This window comes from Mandrillus leucophaeus, unplaced genomic scaffold, assembly GCF_000951045.1.
Source record: "Mandrillus leucophaeus isolate KB7577 unplaced genomic scaffold, Mleu.le_1.0 Scaffold131, whole genome shotgun sequence".
NCBI lineage: Eukaryota > Metazoa > Chordata > Mammalia > Primates > Cercopithecidae > Mandrillus > Mandrillus leucophaeus.
This window is the reverse complement of record NW_012101266.1, coordinates 95,203-117,437: the sequence shown is the minus strand read 5'-3', so window position 1 is coordinate 117,437 and position 22,235 is coordinate 95,203. Positions and strand designations below refer to the sequence as shown.

Below are 22,235 nucleotides of genomic sequence, written 5' to 3'. Positions count from 1 at the left end.
AGTTCCCATTTGGTTCAAACATACCAATTGATTCATTAAGACTTTTCTGGAATTGGAGGATAATTAAAATGTTGGAATATAAATAGAGGTCTCTTAGTTAAAAGAGGAGCAAGAGGCACTTCTGAGCATTGATTTTTAAAGCTCCCTGATCAACTGGGGCAAATATTCATGATAATAGGGACAGTGCAAAATGGAACAGGCAGATTTTAAAAACATCAACAGGATAAAAACATCATCCTCTAACTAACAGGATATCCTTTGGGCTACTTGAGTATACACAAAGACCTCAGGGCAGTGGTAACACTTCTCTTCCCTGGTTGCACCTGACATAAAACTATTCAGTTTTCAATATTTTGCTAATCATATCACATATAATGTGAACATATCTTTTTATAGTCTAACATTTCTGTTATATATTGCTTTATTGATAGCTACTTTATTTGGGGTGGATTTCAATATATTACCTCTATTTCTTTGACAAGTACTTTTTCAGAATTCACTGTGTATACAGTTAAGTAATATAAAATGTTCTCTTTTCTATTACCACCTATCCTTGGGTTGCTTTATGATTGCAATGAAATGATGTTGCTACTAAAGTGATTATAAAGCACCTAATGTTTCTGGATGCAGAAAGGCGGGACCTTATTTTAGGGACATTTTTATGACCCAGAGGACTAAAGGTACTGCAATGGTAGAAATCAATATTGTATTAAATGACATCATACATTTGGATTCCCTCAGTGTTTTTAAAATCTGCCACCATAGTTTTCTCCATTTTCAAATACATGTAGTCCCAGAATTTTGCTGAGGCTGCTCTTCAGTCAGCAATGTTCCTGAGTCTATCAACTTGCATACAACTTCATGCTCTAAATATGCCCACATCCATAAAAACTCACCAATACACTGCCCTGTTCCTCAGGACACTGTTCTCCAAACTGGGTGGAAAAGTCAGACCTCCTAATAAGTTGACTATCTAGCTAAAATACACTTCTATAATTTCTATACAGTTCTCGAGAATAGTCTGTATTAGGGAAATGGTACAGATAGGAAGAATAGTAAAGAGGCAATTGCAGTAAGAGAAATTGGGTTTTTCAGACCCAGATGGTATCAGTCAGTATGGTCAGAGAGGTGGTCAAATTCTGTCTATATTTTGAAGTCAGCGTTAACTGAATTTTCTCTCTCATTAGATATGAGGAGAGAGAAAGAAAAAGATAAGGATAAATTCATAGTTCTTGTTGTTAGCAAATGGAAGAAAGGAGCCACCATTTACTGAGAGTAGAATGGTTCTGGATGGGTTAAACTTCAAGTATCCAGTTAATGTTCCAGTGGAAATGTTGAGTAGGCAGATGTGCATATAAGTCAAGAGCTCATCAGAAAGATGTCTACTAGAGTTATATGTATTTTAGGGGTCCTCATATAGATGGATGACGCAGGAAATAAGTTTAAATAAAGCAGAGGACTGATATATGAATTTTGGGATGCTCCAATAGGAAGTAGTCCATTAGAATCAAAATAAAGCATACTTGAACTAAGTAACTGTATCAACTATTTACTCCAAAATGAATAAAGGAAGAGAAAGGATTTTGAATAATAACCAATGGGACTCTAAATGGAGGCCTTCTTTTTTTATAATAATATTTTATAATTGGTTGCAAGATAAATTTTCACCTCTGGAGAGCAAGAACTATGCAGTTTGATGATTTGTAATGCTTTCAAAATATTTTATTGACTTTATAGTAGATAAATAAGAACTTTGTAATTTTAGAAAATAACTTTTATATTCTTGAGAGAAGATGTGCAGATAAGAAATAATTTTCAAAATTGCCATTTTAATTAATGAAACCTTAAAATTACATTTAAAGTTGGATATGTGTTTTGTTATTTTTATTATATTACCTTTTCTTTTATGTATGCTTTAGTATTTCATTATTTTTAATTGAAAAGTTTGGGTTGATATTTCTTTTAATTTCAATTCTTAATTACTTTCCATTAAGTATATATTTCAAATTAATGTATACTTAGCATTTATTTAACTAACATTTCAGAAAAAGTACAAAGGTTCATCCTAGGAAATACACTCTAGCTGTAAGACTATATATTCTGTTATCTTCTATTACGTTAGGAAAATGTCAATAATATTATGAAACAATTTGTTTGGGACGTTCTTGACTCACATCCTACTTCAGCTTTTACCCAAATTTAACAGAAACTTGTATTCACAAATCAAAGTTCGCTCTTAGTCAAGGATTATCATGAAAATTAAGATATCCAGGTATGTGCGGCTGTGTATGTGGTTGTGTGAGTGCATATGTATGTGTGCGTCTCTATGTGGGTATGTGTTTTTTCATGAGCACATTTTTTATGATTGTTTTTCATATTAATCTTTCTATAATAGACATGAATACATGTAAATCAAGCTAAAATTATTATATACAGATCATTTTTTATAAGCCACATAGCAAGGGAAGCAACAATTATGTAAAAAAGTACAGTACTATTTCCCAAAATGCTAGTTTACTTCTTGCAAATTTTAAAATACAGAGACTTATTTCTGTCAACGTGCAAGGATACCTTGTTATGGATTCTAAGGTGTTCACAGTTTAATGAGGTAAAAAACATGCCAGATGTCATTATGATACAACGTGAGAAGCAAAATAGTAGAAATGGATCTGCTGTCACACAGCTAAAGGGAATCACTAACCTGAAAATGTATAACAGAGAAGGTTTCCATATGGTATTAGCAATAGTATTTCTGGAAGAATGTCTAGGATGTTTAAATGTCTGCCATCTCACTCTCCTTTTTCTTAGCTAGCTGCCTATCATCTACCAGGTCTTGCTCCTGTCATTTTCTTAGGGATTTCTTCCCATGCACCTCTGGCTGATTCGTGTCCCTTTGCTGTATGTTCATCTCCTATCAATGGTATTCATTTCTTTACGTTGTAACAATGCATTCATTAGTGAAATTATTTGCCTTCTTTTCACTGGACTTCCCTCCCCATCAGAATGAATACATGGAATATGTCTGTTTATTCACCCTTGTATCCCGGCACCTGACAGAATGCCTGACCTGACTAAAAGGAGGGACTCATTGATTTCTTACTGGATAAAGAATTAGGAAATGTAAAAAATAATTGAAGCTTCAGATGTGTTAGTTATATATTATGTTTATATCTTTATCAGATCCTTAAATAACTAAATGACTTTTTCAGGTCTCTGTGTGTTGATTTTACTCAATTAGAGTAATAATTTGTATTATGCAACTATTAGGTATGTTACTTAATAATTTGCTTCTTATTCTTTTGACTCTTCAGCAAGTTTAAATATTATCTTCAAAAATTCATAATTTTTTCCCTTTATTGACATTCGAAGTTGCTTCATAATAAGTATTTCCTACTTCATCTTTTTTTTGTATCTCCATCACAAGTATATTCTGAATGCTTTTCTTGCTCAGTTTTTAATTTTAGCTTTCTCCAGCCCTGAAACATACAATGGTCTTGTCACTAATTACTTTTTCTAAGTTCTATTTGCAAATTTGACAGTAATTATAAGACTCTGTCTGTATTTTTAAAGTATATTTTATTTTTAGTCATAATTCAATATATTGAAATTCTAACATTAGAAAGATAAAATATGTTTTACCTCAGGAATATTCTAAACAGGGAAATATTAGGTTGGTGCAAAAGTAATTACAGTTTATGCCATTGAAAGTAATGACAAAAACCGCAATTACTTTTGAACTAACCTAATAATTTTAATTGAATGTACTTTTCCTTCACACAATGAACTTGTCATTTCCAATGTATTATTACTTAGAGTTAGTTATAGCTGTAATAGCTTGTGTCAGGCAGCAAAGAGAGAAAGAAATCTTTCATAGCATTACTAAAACTTTCTTCTTGTGGGTAGTTTTTCCTGTTAGATATTTTTAAATCTGAGATAAATGATATACACTGATATCAAAAGGAAAATAATTTATAGTTCTTTTTGGGAGGTCAAATTGAGAATAATAATATTAAAACCCAATGGAATTCCAGTCCATTAAGAGATACACATATTTATGAAAAACAACGTCATACACTTTATAAAAAATAAGGATAGGCTAATCTCTGCATAGACAAAAACTAACTTTATGTTGTTTTTGAAATACATTTTAAAAGAAAAATGCTTCTTCTCACCTCCAAATTAATGTCCCCTGTCATCATCTCTGAAATTTTTGTTTAAATAATAAAATCTTCCTTTGAGCTAAAGCCTTACGAGTGTACATAATTAGGATATATTAATAAGTTGACATGACTGTATATTGATTAAGCAAAATCAGAAGCCTAATGTAAGAAAACATATTTAGTAATATAAATCAAAAATGTAAACCTCACACTGTGAAGACTCTGGAATCTGCTATCTTCCTTGGAAGAGTATCGACTTCTTTGTTTCAGCAGGCAGGCATTAAATTAGATGGACCCAAACATTAAACACCAGCATTTGGGTATCAGTTCAAATCACCTGATAACGCTGATTATTAAATCACACCTAATAATACCTAATGAAGACTCTGGATTGTACAAAAACTATGGAAGAGTGTATATACAATTTTGATCACTCCCTCTCTGGTTCTGTTTTTTCAGGATTCTCCTGACCTCTACAACAAGTTTGGTTGCCTCATGTTCTCTCCAGTTCCTTAGGCCAGTTCAAGTTTTATCAATATCTTTTGGTCCCACTGAGTCCTTCCTGGCCTCACTCCAGAAGAGGACTGACCTCAGTCCAGAGAAACCAAAATGTGAAATTCACCCACTGGAACTCTCCTTCCAGAATTTCCTGCTTCTAGTCAGTTTCTTTTCAAGGAATTTAGAGGGTACTTTCTAAATTCTGCCCAGCGTTTACATCTGTCTATAATACAGGGTTGCTCTGATACTAGCCTACTTCTGTATTTGTGTGATTTTAAAATTAGTTATTACTCGATTCTAATTTGTCTAAAGTCATCTATTGTTCAGAGATATTTACAAGGGCTTACTTTATAATTTATGTTTTAATACAGATTACTTTATCTAGCAGTTTATCTTATTTGTTCTTTCAAAGACCAAACTGCTGAACTCGTTAATCATTTGTGTGGTTTTCATGTCTGAGTTTCCTTCAGTTCTGTTCTAATGTTGGTTATTTTTTGTCTTCTGCTAACTGTGGGGTTGGTTTGCTCTCCTTTCCATAGTTCCTCTAGGGATGATGTTATGTTGTTAATTTGAGATGTTTCTAACTTTCTGATGCAGGCATTTAGCTCTATAAATTTCCTTTTTAACACAGCTTTAACTATTTTCAGAAATTCTTGTATCTTGTATCTCTCTTCAAATTTGTTTCAAATAAGTTCTTGATTGCTGCATTAATTTCATTGTTTACACAAAAGGTACACAATGTTGTTTAATTTACATGTATTTGTATAGTTTTGAGCATTTTTCTTGGTTTTGATTTCTATTTTTATTGCAGTATAGTCTAAGAGTATGGTTGGTATGACTTCAGTTTTTTGAATTTTCTAAGGATTGTTTTACAGCTGATTTTGTGCTCAGTTTTAGACTATGTGCCCTGTACATGTGGGAAGAATGTATATTCTATTGTTTTTGTTGGGGAGAGTTCTGTAGATGTCTAATAGGTCCATTTGGTCAAGAATCAATTTAAGGTCTTGGATATCTTTGTTAATTTTCTGTCTTGATGATCTGTCTAACATTGTCAGTGAGGTGTTGAAGTGTGTTACTATTATTGTGTGATTATCTCAGTCTCTTTGTAGGACTCCAAGAAATTGCCTAATGAATCTAGGTCCTCCTGTGTTTGATGCAGACATATTTATAATATTTAAACCTTCCTGTTGAATTAAACCCTTTAACATTATATAATACCATTATTTGTCTTTTTAACTGTCTGTTTTGTCTGAAATTAGAATAGCAACACCTGCTTTTTTTCTATTTTTCTTTTGCTTGTAGATTTTTTCCATCCCTTTACTTTGAGCCTATGGATGCCTTTGCCTATTAGGTGGGTCTCTTGAAGACAGCATTCCATTGGGTATTGCTTCTTTATCCAACTTGCCAACTGCACATTTTAATTGGGTCATTTTGTCCATTTACATTCAAGATTTAGGCTGGGCACAGTGACTCATGCTTGTAATCCCAGCACTTTGAGAGGCTGAGGTGGGTGGACCACGAGGTCAGGAGATCGAGACCATCCTGGCTAACACAGTGAAACCCCGTCTCTACTAAAAATACATTCAAAGTTTATAGTGTTAGGTGTGGATTTGGCCCTATTATCATCTCGTCAGCTAGTTATTATGCAGACTTGTTAGTGTGGTTGCTTTGTAGTGTCAATGATCTATGTACTTAAGTGTGTTTTTCTATATTTAGCACTCCCTTCAGGACTTGTTAGGCAGATCTGGTAGTATATTAGTCAGGGTTCTCTAGAGGGACAGAACTAATAGGAGATATATATACACACACACACACACACACACACATGCACATATATATATGGGTATATATATATACGGGAGTTTATTAAGTATTAACTTTAACTTACAGGATCACAAGTTCACACAATACGCTGCCTGCAAGCTTAAGGAACTAGGAGGTCCAGTCTGAGTCTCAAAACTGAAGAAATTAGAGTTCAATGTTCAAGGGCAGGAAGCGTCTAGCACAGGAGAAAGATGTAGGTAGGAAGGCTAGGCCAGTATCCTCTTTCACGTTTTTCTGCCTGCTTTATCTTTGATGGCAGCTGATTCGATTGTGCCCACCAGATTAAGGGTGGGTTTGCCTTCCCTAGCCCAGTGACTCAAATGTTAATCACCTTTGGCAACACTTTCACAGACACACCCAGGATTAATACTTTATATCCTTCCATCCAACCAAGTTGACAGTATTAACCATTACAAGTGGTAATGAATTCCCTTAGTATTTGCTTTTCTTAATAAGACCTTATTTCTCCTTGCTTATGAAGCTTAATTTGACTGGTTATTAAATTATTGGTTGCAATTTATTTTCTATAAGAATTCTGATTATAGACATCCTATCTCTTCTGGCTTGTAGGGATTTTGCTGAAAGTTCTACTGTTAGCCCAATTGGGTTCCCTTTGTAGGCGACCTGCCCCTTCTCCCTAGCTGCCTTTAACATTTTTCCTTTTATTTTGACCTTGGAAAATCTGATGACTATATGTCCATGGGATGGCCATCTTGTGTAGTATTTCATAGGGGTTCTTTGTACTTCCTATATATGAATGTTGGCCTCTCTAGGAAGGTTAGGGAAATTTCTATGAAATTTCTTGAAATATGTTTTCCAAGTTGCTTTCTCTCCTGTTCCTTCAGGTGCCAGTGGGATATAAATTTGGTCTTTTTATATAATCCCATATTTCTTGGAGGTTTTGTTCATTCTTCATCTTTTCTCTTTATTTTTGCCTGAATGAGTTACTATGTAGAAGGCATCTGAGATCTGACAGTCCGTCCTCAGCTTGGTTGATTGTGCTGTTAATACTTGTGATTGTTCTCTGAAATTCTTGAAGTCAGTTTTTCAGCTCTATCAGATCACTTTGGTTCCTTCGTAAGATAGCCATTTCATCTCTCATCTCCTAAATCATTTTATTGTATTCCTTAGAATGCTTGGATTCCCTGAATCTTTATGATCTTCATTTCTGTCCATATTCTTAATTCTGTCTGTCATTTCAGTCATTTCAGCCTGGTTGAGAACCACTGCTGGAGAACTAGTGTGGTCATTTGGAGGTAATAAGACACTCTGGTTTTTTGAGTGGCCAGAGTTCTTGCACTGGTTCTTCCTCATGTGTGTAGACTGCTGTTCCTTCATTTTTTGAAGTCACGGTCCTTTGTATAGGTGTTTTTGCTGTTACATTTCTTGATACCTTTTGGGGTTTGATTGTGGCATAAGCTGGGTTCAATAAACTAGCTTCATAGATGGAAGATTTTCAAGGGACAAGACAGTGCTCCTGGGCTGTGTACTCTAACTCTGGGGGCTGGTATCACGCCTGCAGCTTTGCTCTCTCGCTCCTAGAGGCTGTGCTGGAAGGGCTAAGATGTTCCCAGCTCCCAGCCAGGGCACTCTGATGGGTGGTGCTGGTGAAAGTGCTTTGTTAGATCATCAGCAGCAGGATCTATGCTCAATCACATGTGTGAGCAGCAGCAGCAAAGTGGCAGGGTGCTAGCACATTGACTGGGTATAGGGTACCCATAGGAGTGGGGCTGCAGCGTTCCTGCATGCACTCATGCTGGCAGCAGAGGTAGGGCAGGGTGTTACTGGGTGTGGGCTGCCAGCCTCCATGCACACATTTGTAGCAGTGATGGTGGTGGTGCTGGGGGTGTAGTGGCAGTGTTGTTAGTGTCCACATGTGCATTCACACTGGCAGCAGTGGTGGCACAGGTGGGGCAGGGTTTCAGACCTCAGTGTGTGCACTCACACGGGTAGCAGAGACTTTGTGGGTAGGCAGCCTCATCCTATATTTTAAAGCTGGTAATTAAAGACATTATGACACTTGGTAAAAATTTTGTTTTTCTTTAAGCTTTCTTTGTAATTTTTAGCAAGAAGAAAGATATCAACATATGCTAATTACTGAAATTTAACTTTTGTTGTTCCTACTGGAAGTTACCAAATGTTCTGTTGCATTATTAGATCTGTTTTTCTGGACAAAATATACCTTGAAAACACACATAATAAGAGAAAAAGATTATGGTGAAGTAATCTCCAAAGTTTTCTAAGAGTTAAGGAAATAGAAAGTAAAGGGACAAAGAGAAATATGAATGAGGACTGCCTCTGGCTACATATGGAAAATGCTACAGTTAGATGTTCAATCAGAGGGCAAGTCTGAGGGGACTTAGAAATCCTACTATGGGGGCAACTCTAAAATTCTGAAAAATTAAAGGGATGATGGAAGGAATTAGTTTTGAGAAATATGGCTTCTACTCTTAAACGATTGATTCTGGGCTTAAAGATAGTTCTTGCTAGTTATCCTTGCAGTTTTACTGGTGTAGTTGTAAATTGAGTGTTACAGTTCCTCTTGAAGCCTCCTAATAATCTATCAGAGGCTTCTAGTTCCTTTTGTCTTTTTGGTCAAATTCACAAAGTGAATATAGTATCTTGACAATCTGTTTTAAAAATTGCTTCTTTATCCAACTTGCCAACTGCACATTTTAATTGGGGCATTTTGGGCCCAATTAAATAAAGCCTTTACACAAGGCTTTTATTTCTAGTGCAGTGAAGGCTTTACAATAACTGGATTTACTTTAACAACAACAGCAGTACATGGTTTACACAGATTTCATTCCCCTTCATAAACTCTCTCTCTTCTTCTTTCTCTTCTTACTTGTCCTTCCTCTTCCTCCTCTCTCTCTCTATCAATGGCAATTTAAAGATAGTCTGTTGCTATTTGAGGACTTTCACAGATCCAGGAACATGGCCACTAGAAATTTTAGTTTATGTCTTGATCCTGAACCAATGCCTGACTCTTCCATCCATACCCTGAAGTTTATCCAGTGTCATTTTGATAGGGACAGAAGGCAGCCAAGTGCCTAGGCAGATAGGGGCAGGTACTCTTTGAAAACCCACCTCCAAGCCAAAGACAGTTTAAAGCCTGAAAGCCAAGCTACAAGTTAATTCCTCACACCAGATTGAGAACATGTCCTCTTATTTGGCTTGTTTTCCTCTGATCCCCCTCTTCACCTATTGTACATGTACCTACCCTTTTCTAATTGGCTTTCTGCACTGCCATGCCCACGTTTGAATGGTACTTTCACTTTAAGCTTTTTTGCATACTCACAAACCAATCATCATGCACACCCCATCCTGAGCCTGTAAAGGCCTCAGACGCAGTCGGTAGAGGGGAATATGGCCTACTTCGGGGAAAAGACAACCTGACTTCAGGGAAGATTGCCTGCCCTTCTTTTCCCCTCTCCAGCTCCCCTCTCTGCTGAGACCTGTTTTCATCTATCAATAAAATTTTCCACCTTCACCATCCTTCAGTTGTCCTTGTGACCTCATTCTTCTTGGACACTGGACAAGAGCTTGGGACCCACCAAGTGAGGGTACCCAGAAAAGGCTGTCACACTGGCACTTTGCCCTCACTGGTGGAGAGCAGCCACACCATGCAACGAGGCAAGGAGCCAGCTGAGCTGCTAACACACTGCTCTCCATCCGACTGCAGATGGCAGAACTAAAACAGCACTGTAACACCCCCTCTGAGGCTTTGGACTTATAGGCGCCCTCACTTGGGTGCCACTGTGTCCCCCTCAGGGCAACACACCTGGTCTGGCCATGGGTCCTCATGTGGAGCTTGCTCCTGTGTTGGTGCCCAGAGTGTCCATCTTGATCTTGCACTAGCTCTCTCATGTGTTCCCTCCCATAAGGGGCTGAGCACAGAGGGTTGAGTAGATGGGGTGCCCCTGCCATGAGTACAGTGAAGGGACTGAGAAAAATACTGCATCAATTTCATAGTGATTTTTTTTTCAGCATTTGTGTTTGCTTTTTTTTTTTTTTTTTTTCCAGCCTCTTTCTTAAGCAAGGCCAATCACACTGCTGTCACTGGCTTCAAACTAGAAAGCTGAATCTACCACTTCCCCTCCTTGGCAATTCCTTCTACCCTTTACTCTATACAAGCTTCTGTTGCCTGTGTGTAGACCCAGTGCTCACTAATTCAGACCAGCAACTTCATTTCTGCCTAAATGAAAATACAAAATACTATTTTGTATATACCAAAGAAAAGTATCCATAATTAGGAAATGAAATGAAAATACAAGACAGCTTTGAAAAAAGTCAAGAACAAAAGAGTCTCTGTAGTTTATCTTGAATGCAGTACAAGCAATTCTCACAGTTGGCCCATATGATCTAACCAAAACTACTAAACTTGAATATGTCGATGACAGATGAGAATGTTGTGTATAGCTGATATGGTTTGACTGTATCCCCACCCAAATCACAACTTGAATTGTATCTCCCAGAATTACCACATGTTTTTGGAGGGACCCAGGGAGAGGTAATTGAATCATCAGGGCCAGTCTTTCCCATTCTATCCTTGTAATAGTTAATAAGTGTCACAAGATCTGATGGGTTTATCAGGGTTTCCACTTTTGCTTCATTCTTATTTTTCTTTTGCTGCCACCATGTAAAAAGTGCCTTTCACCTCCTGTCATGATTCTGAGACCCCTCCAGCCAGGTGAAATTGTAAGTCTAATTAAGCCTCTTTTTCATCCCAATCTTGGGTATGTCTTTATCAGCATCATGAAAATGGACTAATATAATAGCCCTTGAGGAGCCTTGACTGAATTACATCTGAGTACCCTGGGACTTAAAAGCAAAGTATCCCATCTTTGCCCATGACTGGGCATGCAGATGTCAACAGTAATTGAATGCAAGTGCAACTCTACAAATAAGAAAAATTACGAGATAGTGGTTTGTGAGAAAGGATAGAAAAATAAGCTGCATTTTCAATGCTGAACGTATTGTGATTGAATTATTAGTTTCATCTGGAAGTATGATAGTTGCTGAGTATAAAAAAGTCATACATACAGTGCAAAAAAGAAAAGTACATTAATATGTCCTACATTAGACTAATCATTTTTCATATATGGGTTTATTAAATCTATTTTCATATTTGTGGAAGAATAATACAAGTTAACTGTTCCTACTTTTGGAATATTTCAGTTTCCCAAATGGATCTTCAAATAATACAGTGGAACTTGTACATGGGACAGGAAAATAAGGTCCTAAGCAAGTATGACTGACTTGAGTATCAACCTAAACCAAAGTAATGCAAGAGCAGGTAAGAATAAAATTAACGGTAATTATAATAAAAGTATAAATAGAATATCCAATGTGCCAGAGATGATTCTGCCACAATGGCAGGCTTTGCCTAGGTGAAGAAAATTATACTTCATTAGAATGCCAGAGTTTTCAATCTATTTCGAGCCTTAGGATTGATAGATGTTTGCCCACTGATATACTTTTGGCCTTAATTCACCAAGACAAACTTGACTTTTAAGATATGCTATCTAGATTTCCGTGTCATTCAATTTATAACAATTTTTCTCAATGCACTCATTCAAGTTTACAGCAATTTTTGAATACAAACTAATGCGCCAGTTAATATACTAGGTACTGTGTATACATTGAACAGAAATGATACCTGTTGTCACAAAACACAAGTATGCATTAAGGAACATGATTTTTCATGCTGATATTACTATTTTGTAAAATTAATCTGAATTAAACTTAATTTTAGACCCATAAAATGCAGGTCTGAGACGTGTTCTAGCTTTCTGTATCTACTTCATAAGTTACTATTTTAGATGGACTATCTGAATAGGTGTAAAAAGCAGAAAATATATTTGAAGCAGCCTTAAAAATAGGACAAAATTGAAATAATTATCAATTCACAGCAGATTGACACACATTACTGTATGAGATATGTACATGATGTATCTGTTAGATATTTATATTTGCATTTAAAAACATAAGATATGGAAGTATTAAAAAGCTGAACATAAGTTAGCTATGGTAGGGACTTGAAGTTTTGTAGAGCTCAAGAAGCACTCCAGTTTTATTTCCATTGTTTTAAGTTTCAATAAGAATGCATAAATGTATTACCTATTTTCTTCAAATATCCTTTATTATTCCAAGATCTTATGTCTTATTTTATAAGTGACCTAACGTCAGGCGCTGGATGAAGAGTAACATACACCTTCTAGCATTCTCATCAATGTAGTTTTCAGCATAAAAACATTAAATTTTTTGTGTTTTTATATAGTCTCCAAGGGGACCAAACTGAAAATGAATTAAAACAAGAAAAAATAAAGCCAACTTAACTCAGTAACCAATGGGACTGATGTAGGAAAAACCATTAACGACAGAGTATTAATAGATTGGTTAAAATCTATTTAAAAATTGCTCATTCCAAATATGCAGTGTTCCATGTAATAGAATATAATACTAAGCTAGAAATTCGGATTTGTTTATGTAAATCTGGCTTATTCCACATAAATAGGATATGTGGCTTAAGCCAGTGACTGAATTGTGAACTTCTGTTGCATTTCTCTGGATTTATTTAAGATGAAATGAATACTGAATGAAAGTACCAGAAGATGTATTACTTTACTTATACGATGATATGGTTTGGCTGTGTCCCCATCCAAAACTCATCTTGAATTGTAATTCCCATAATCCTCACGTGTTGTGGGAGGGGCCTGGTGGGAGGTAATCAAATCATGAGGGCAGTTACCCTCATGCTGCTCTCCTGATAGTGAGTGAGTTCTCATGAGATCTGATGGTTTTATAAGGGGCTTTTCCCCCTTTTGCTTGGCTTGCTTGACACTGCTCCTTCCTGCCACCATGTGAATCAGGACATGTTTGCTTCTCCTTCTGCCATGGTTGTAAGTTTCCAGAGGCTTCCCTAGCCATGCTAAACTGAGAGTCAACTAAACATCACACACCGGGGCCTATCATAGGGAGGGGGGAGCAGGGAGGGATTGCACTGGGAGTTATACCTGATGTAAATGACGAGTTGATGGGTGCTGACGAGTTGATGGGTGCAGCACAGCAACATGGCACAAGTATACATATGTAACAAACCTGCACGTTATGCACATGTACCCTAGAACTTAAAACATAATAATAAAAAAAAGGGAAAAAAAAATAATAGAAAAAGATATTGCTAAATCTATCCTTTTTGAAGATTTTCACTTGCAGATTCAATGTATTTAATAGACATAAAGCTCTACACATTTTCTATTTATTCTTGGATCAGAATTGGTAAGCTTGGGCTTTTACAGAATTTTTCACTTCTATCAAAATTTTCAAATGTTTTTACATAAAGCTGCCATAGAAATTATTCATATTTGTATTGTTGGTATAGAAATAAAGTTTTTGATTTTTGAAGTTTGAAATTTATAATTTTCTTTTTTTTCTTTTTTTTTTTCCTTTTTATAAAGACGGGGTGTCGCTCTGTAGCCCAGGCTGGGGTGCAGTGACATGATCTCGGCTCCCTGCAAGCTCCGCCTCCCGGATTCACGCCATTCTCCTGCCTCAGCCTCCTGAGTAGCTGGGACTACAGGCACCCGCCACCACACCCAGCTAATTTTTTGTATTTTTAGTAGAGACGGGGTTTCATCGTGTTAGCCAGGATGGTCTCGATCTCCTGACCTCGTGATCCGCCCATCTCGGCCTCCCAAAGTGCTGGGATTATAGGCGTGAGCCACCGTGCCCGGCCTGATTTTCACTTTTTAATTTTGATATTATCAAATTTATTCGCATGTTAATGAACTATTGTTTGGCTTCATTGATATTTCTATATTCTACACTTGCTTTCTAACTCGTTGATTTCTACCATATTTCTTTTAATTCTATTTGAGTTTAATTTGTCATGTTATCTTCTAGCCCCTTGAAATAAATGCTTAAAGACATGATATTCAGTCTTTCTTTTATAAAATATACAGGCAAAGTATATATTAACTATATACATATATTTGTCCCTAAGTCATGTCTTACTTAATTCTTACAAGCTTGTGTGTGCCACAATTTTATTTCCATTCCATTTAAAATAATTTCTAATTTCCACTGTGATATCATTAAAAAAACATGGGTTATTTAGATGTGTTTTGTTTCACTTGCTAACAGTTGGGGATTTTAAGTTAGAATTTCTTAACTGATTTTTCACTTCATACCACTGAGGCTAGAGAAAATGCTTTTTATGTTTCCCATCATTTGAAATGTATTAAGGCTTTCTCTATTTTTCAATATGTGGTCAATGTCTATGATTATTATTTGTAATTTTAAAAGCAGGGATAATGTGCAGTCATTGAGTGCAGAAGTCTATACATGCTTATCATGTAAAGTTTGTTAAACAAGTTTTCAATCTTCTATATCCTTAGTTCCTCTATATTTCCACCAGTAACTAAAAGGTATGTTAAATATTTTCATATTATTATTGATTTATTTATTGTACACATTTTATCAACTTTGTAATTTATGCACTTTAAAGCTAAATTTTGATACTTAGATACATTTAGGATTGTTATATCTTCCTGTAGAATCCATGCTTTATTTCATAAAGAAATGCCTTTTTTATGTCTTGTAATGCATATGGTTTGAAGTATTTGTCTGTTGTTAGTTTTCCTGATTTCATATAGTTGTCAATCTTGTTACTTTCAACTGTTCTGTCTCTGTATCTGTAATTTTTAAACAGTTGTTAATTATGCTATTTTTATTGTTTTAATCCAGAGTCTGATTGTGTTTTTCTAAACAGGAGAATATGCTCAATATCCATTTCATGTGATTAGTAATCGACTCCAGTTTATAACTATAATTTAATTTTTTTTTCTATAATTTGTTTTTATAATTCTCCTTATTTCACTTCATTTGCTTACATCAGTATAATTTTATTGTTATATTTTGTTCTGTTTATCTGACAGCAGCATATTATTTAATATTCCTTGGCATATTAGAGTCTACTTTAAATTGTGCAATATTAGAATTTGGATATTATAATGCTATGACCACACTTATTCCCTTTTTATATTTTGTGCTATTGATGTCATATGTTCTAATATCTCATATTTTAAATCTCAGCATGTCATTAATTTATTATTTTAAACAGACAACATTCATTTTTTTTTTTTTTCCTGCAATACTGGATCAATGTCAGAGATAATGTTCCTTCTGTGTAAAGACCTCTTTTTAGAAGCAGGTCTTTCTGTTGATAGTAAATTTTGATAATTCCATATTAATGATTATTTATTTTCGGTATTTTGAAGATTTAATGTAATTTTTTATACTTTTCATTGTATCTCTGAGTTTTATTTATCTTCTGAGATAAACATATATGTTATCTATAATATATGTCTTTGAGAAAAAATATTCAAGGGTCAAATTGTTTTTAAAGAGAGTCATTAGTAAAATGTTAAACTGAAGAACAAGGTTTAATAGATTAAGAATAAATTTGAGGTAAAACAGTATCTGATTAGCACCATAATTTGTTAAAATTAGGGCAGAAGAAATACCTCAAAGAGAGAAAACCTGAGAAAATATTTACATGAATGTGCTATGCAATATGTCAAACCTCATATTGAACTTAATGCTCTATATATTTTGATCACTCTTTCCAGAGTTTTCTCTTAAAGTTCTTTCCTTCTGGCCTATCACTGATTATATGCAAAATATTCTAGTCCTAGTCGAAATTACTGGCTCAACTACGCTGAGGAAAATAATATTTCCTTCTAGCATAGTGTCCAGAATGAATCTAAGTAGAAGAAGGGAAAAACAGAAGGACACGAAAAGGGAGACAAGGAAAAATGTCGATGTCGAAGAACTAGAGGAACAACACTGGAGTTATAGGAAACACCCAGAATTAGAATCAGAGCAATTTGATTGGATTTACAACAGCTGATTCTAGATATAAGAACTTTACCAAGCCATTTACAATTTTTGTGCCTAAATTTCATCACTTTAAAACAGAAAGAATTTACCTTATACACTTGTTGCTTAGATTATGAAAGTCATCTGTACAAAATGTACAATAAGGAAGAATATAAATGTAAGAATGTAGAGGGTCACAAACATAGTTTGAAATATTCAAACTTTTCATATTGGAGTGAAAAAAAGAAAAATACTAACTGTAAAATTAAATTCATTACAATATCAAAGTCAAGCCTGCCTATCAAGTCATCTGACAGTTAAAAATGTTTTGTTTATTCCATAAACATTATGAAAAAAACTAGTTCATTGCCAAAGGGATATTACATAATCACAGTGAAATCTCTAAAAGTCCTGAAACAGAATTTGAGTTTCATTTGCATTTTATTTTTACATTCTTACTACTCTACTAACTACATTCTGCCTAAGTAAATATGCTCAAAGCTTTAAAAGTAGGCTGAATGAATCACTGGTGGAAAAATAATGACCAGGAGCCAACATCAAGCTGAAAAAACAAGAATCCATAGTCCCCACATGAGATGAAACTGTGTGGTAAGATGGATTTAATGGATCTGGGCTAACGTGGTAAAAGTATAATGGATGTAGCTAAAACAAACAAGGTCCAACTCTAAGCCAGCACAAGAAAAACAGAGCAAGGGCATTTGATTTCGTTAAAAAGAAATTACATTTTAAATCAAAGTAAAAAAATGTAAGTCATTACAATATTGAGGTAGTTAGTGGAGTTGACTGTGTAAGAAATTGGCTACTACTTTCAAAGGGCTTCATCATTTTAAATCTATACTAATATTTGTCTTGGATAAGGTTAAAATTATAAAGATATCAAAATTCAAAGAAAGTTCAATGCCTTTTGGGGGTCAGAAAGTCTGAAAATAAAAAATTCATATACTTTCTTTTTCGCTCATGAGAAATGAAATGTCGTCTTTTATTTTTCCCATCTAATATATCAATATAGCAACTTTTGTCAAACAAAGGAGATAAACATCTGGGTTGCTATGGGTAAATTTTTCTCTTTGTTTCTCTTCTTAACGGCCACCATGCTTTCCATTTGTCTGTAACACTAGAAATATTTCACTGTGTTTTTCTACTCTATACCTCAACTCTATATTCGGCTTCATTAGATTTCATAAATTGTCTCTAAATTTTATTTTGTGTTTATACTCTAAACAAATTTATACTTTAGGGTTTTTGCCTATTGAATCTAAATAGTTTATCATTTTCTGACTGTAATAACTATAACGTATTTAAAACTTAAAATAAAAAACTAACTTTTTCATGTTGAATTATATTGGAACAATGTTTTATTTCTTATTTTTATATTTTTCTTTTAAATTTGTTCCCAATATCAACAAAAATATATTTTTAATGTTCCTTTATCTCCACTCCCATAACTCCTGGGAAAAGTTTTTGCATTTCTTGAGGATGAGGAACTATTTTAAAAATCGTATTTTATGTTCTTTACGATGCAAAACACACCATGCCAATCCCTTTATTTGCCTTGTGGCCAGGCTCAATATTTAAGATGGTTATTAGTAAGCTGTCCAAAGACATGTAAAAACTGAAGCTCAGAGAGGCTAGGGAATATGCTTAGCTATTAGCTTGGTGCAAAAGTAATTGCAGTTTTTGCCATTACTTTCAACTCCAAAAACCACAATTACTTTTGCACCAACCTGATACTTAGCACAACCAGCTAGTTACTGAGTAATGGAATCAAAATTGGAACTCATTTATTAAGCCAAGGATTCTGCTTGTTCTAGTATATGAAGTTGCCTGTGGAAGAGTCAAAAAATTAAAGATCCAACTGCAGTACTTTTGCAGTTTTTCTCTTTCATCATTTAAAGTTTTGCTATTGGTGTTTGTTTTCTATGTATTCCTTGTTATTTAAATTTTCAGTAACATGACAAGTTACACAGTGAGTGAACAGTGTTTTAAAAGTTAAAAGCCTACACAAGCAGATAGCTTGAAGTCAGGAGTTCAAGACCTGAATGGGAAACATAGTGAAATGCCTTATCTACAAAAATAAAATACAAAAAATAGCTAGGTGTCGTACGCCTGTAGTCTCAGCTACTTGAGTGGCTGAAGTGGGATGATCCCTTGAGCCCCAGAGGTTCAGGCTGCAGTGAGCTATGATCGCACCACTGCACTCCACCCTGGGAAACAGAGCAAGACTGTCTCAAAATAATAATGATAATAATAGTAGTAGTAATAATAAGAAGCTGAAGGGGTTTATATGATACAATTTGTTATGTATTATGTTGTATATATGTGTTATGTAAAAAAGAGAAAAAGGAACCAAAAAGATTTTCACCATGAAACCAGAATGTCTTAGTGATTTTTCTCTTGGAGGTGTGATTACAGGTAATCTTTAGTTTCTCCTTCATGCTAGTCTGGGTTTTTAAAATTTTCTACAATGCCTACACATTATTTTGATACATATTGTTTTCAAGAATAACAACTGTTACTACAAATACCAAAGGGTACTTAAATAAATTATCCCTATCTCATTTGTCTCAAAATATGGGAACTGAGAATAATAGTTTAAAGTATAAACGAGATCTATCTTTATTTTATTTATTTATTTATTTATTTTACTTAAAGTTCTGGGGCACTTGTGCAGAACTTGCCCATTTGTTACATAGGTATACATGTGCCATGGTGGTTTGCTGCACCCATCAACTCATCATCTACATTAGGTATTTGTCCTAATGCTATCCCTCTCCTAGCCCCCACCCCCAAACAGGCCCTGGTGTGTGATGTTCCCCTCCCTGTGTCCATGTGTTCTCATTGTTCAGCTCCCGCTTATGAGTGAGAACATGCAGTGCTTGGTTTTCTGTTCCTGCGTTAGTTCTAGGGTGCATTCTATGTTAGGAGGGATATCAGCGCACCCTAGAATTGGGTTTCATTTGTGATAGGATGACAAGGAGAACTTATGTGGCATAGAACTGTAGCTATGCTATTTTTTTTTTGTTTTGCTGCAGAGTTGTAACATATGTAAACAATGCTCTGCCAACTCAGAAGCCACAAGTTAAGGTCACACAATTTTACAATTTGCTGAATCCTCTCTTTGGAAGTTATGGGATATGACAAAGGAGGCCCTTTTAGGGAAATTCATTCAGCCTATCCAGGGGAACAGTTACTCACTTCATCCTCAAGGTGAAACTACAGAAATTGCTTTGCTTTTGCACTGCCCCAGGACCTGCTGACCACCCTACACTATTTCTAAAATGCTGATCAGATCACAGTTTCTCAATAAACTCTTTCTTATTAAACTCCTCCCAAAGCTGTCTCTGTGCTTCTTATGCTTGCATTAAAAACTCAGATATTTATTTTTCATTTGTTTCATATGTCTGTTTCACCTATTACAAACAATAAATTATGTCAAAAGTGATTGTACAACTTTAGTCAATAAATTGTAAAAACTTAAAAAAATCATTATTTATGGATTGCTTGGAGAATGCATTGTAGTTAACTCTAAATGAGTAGATTATCATTTTATTTATGCCAAGGAACTGAAATAATCAGAGGTTTAGCAGGGGGTATTAAAATGTTTAAACAATTGAAACTTTTCTCAATAATTCAAAGGAATAGGAAAACATTTTTCTTAGGGGAAAACTTGAAATATTTCTTAGGCCATCTGTGTAAATAATATGACAGTTGCAACAACTTTTTAGCTTTTTAAAACAAAAGAGAATTACACTTTTTCCTAAAGTAATAAAATATAATAGCAACATCATCTGTCTGTAGTATATAATTAAACTATACTCAAAGGCATAAATAATACAATTCTGTTCAAGCAAATGCATTGCATTTGTTTTTAAATGGATCATTAACGTGTGGCTTTGAAACAAGCAGCAAATAAATCCATTGTCAGACTTTTCTAAGGACTATTCTTCACTAAATTTAAATATTCCTTCAATCATATATTCATTATGATCACTGTATATAGCCAAATGCAATCTCTGCACACATGAAAAAAAAATTCTGGCAAAAGCTATGAGGCTAAGTTAGTGAATTAAAAGTCTCAGCAATTCTAAGTTTTTTTAAGAAATAATTGGTGAAAGTGTTCAGATAATAGAAAGGGAGAGAGAAAAAAGATAAAGGCCTCCAATATTTTGTTAGGTGGGACAAAAAAGAAATAGAAATTGCTGTTTGTCACAGAAGTTTGGGACAAGTGGTTCATGCAACTTGTATAGTGATTTTCTAAACAATTAGATCATTTGTTCTGCAAATGATCATTTGTTCTACCACCGATCTAAGCCTTCTCATTTGTTACTACAGTTGGAAATTTCAGGTAAGGGGTATATTTAGGATTGTTCTTTTCTAACTTATATAGAGTAACTGAAAGATTCCAAGGAAACTCTCTTACTGTTCTTGTTAAAGACACATTTAGATCCCAGGCTTGCTGATGGTGTGGTGGGCATGGGAGAAAAGGGTGCTTTGCATAAGTGTGTATGGTGGAAGAAGGACAGAATTTAAAATTATACCCCTATGCCAAACAATTTTACTTTGTTTAGCTCATCCTCTATTTTGCTACAGAATTTAATGTCTTATTTTAACTTTATGTGAAGTATTTTTTTTTCTAAATTTTACAGTGCATATATCCATCCCAGAGTCTCATATAGCATGTTTCATGCTTCAAGTACACTAATACTAAACAAAGTAAATATTATAAAAATTTTACCTATAACAATAAAAAGTGAAACAGTTGAGTTTAAAAATAACAGATCTTTCAGTATTAGGTAACATAATTTTAACAACCTGATATGGGTTGGCTGTGTCCCCAAATGTCACCTTGATTTATAGTTCCCATGATCACCACGTGTCATGAGAGAGACATGGTGGGAGGTAATTTAATCATGAGGGCAGTTATCATGCTGTTCTCATGATAGTGAGTTCTCATGAGATCTGATGATTTCATAAGGGGCTTTTCCCTCTTTTACTCAGCACTTCTCCTTGCTGCCATCATGTGAAGAAAGATGTGTTTGCTTCACCTTCTGCCATGTTTATGTTTCCTGAGATCTCTCCAGTCATGCAAAACTGTGAGTCAATTACAACTCTTTCTTGTATAAATTACCTAGTCTTGCGTATATCCTTATTAGCAGCATGAGAATTGGCAAAAACAGTAAACTGATATGGGTAGAGTGGGATGCTGCTATAAGGATACCTGAACATGTAAAATCTAATATGGAACTGGGTAACAGGCAGAGAACAGTTTTTTTTGGAACAGTTTAGGGGACTCAGATGACGACAAGAAAATGTGGGAAAGTTTGGAACGTCCTAGAGACTTGGAGGGCTCAGAAGACAGCAATATATGGGAAAGTTTGGAACTTTCTAGAGACTTGTTGAATGACTTTGACCAAAATGCTGACAGTGATATGGACAACGAAGTCCAGGCTGAGGTGGTCTCAGATGGAGAATAGGAACTTGTTGGAGCAAATGTGATTCTTAACTGAGCTTTAGCAAACAGACTGGTGGTATTTTGCCCCTGCCTTAGAGATCTGTGGAACTTTAACTTGAGAGATGATTTAGGGTATCTGGAAGAAGAAATTTTTAAGCAGTAAAGCATTCAAGACGTGACAGAGCATAAAATTTTGGAAAATATGCAGCCTCATGATAGAGGGGAAAAGAAAAACCCATTTTCTGGAGAGAAATTCAAGCCAACTGCAGAAATTTGCATAAGTAATGAGAAGCCAAGTGCTAATCTCCAAGAGATTGGGGGAAATTGTCTCCAGAACATGTCGGGGACCTTTGCAGCAGCCTCTCTCATCACAGGCCCAGAGGCCTAGGAGGGAA

At 35.1% G+C, this 22,235-nt stretch overlaps 1 long non-coding RNA gene across 1 annotated transcript; it reads left to right on the top strand.

Moving 5' to 3' along the window:
- Positions 1–13,331: 13,331 nt before the first annotated feature.
- LOC105534159 lies at positions 13,332–16,642 on the top strand. Its single transcript, XR_001005221.1, has 3 exons — positions 13,332–13,387; positions 14,885–14,914; positions 16,233–16,642. It is a non-coding gene; the product is annotated as an uncharacterized LOC105534159 (long non-coding RNA).
- The last annotated feature ends 5,593 nt before the right edge of the window (positions 16,643–22,235 follow it).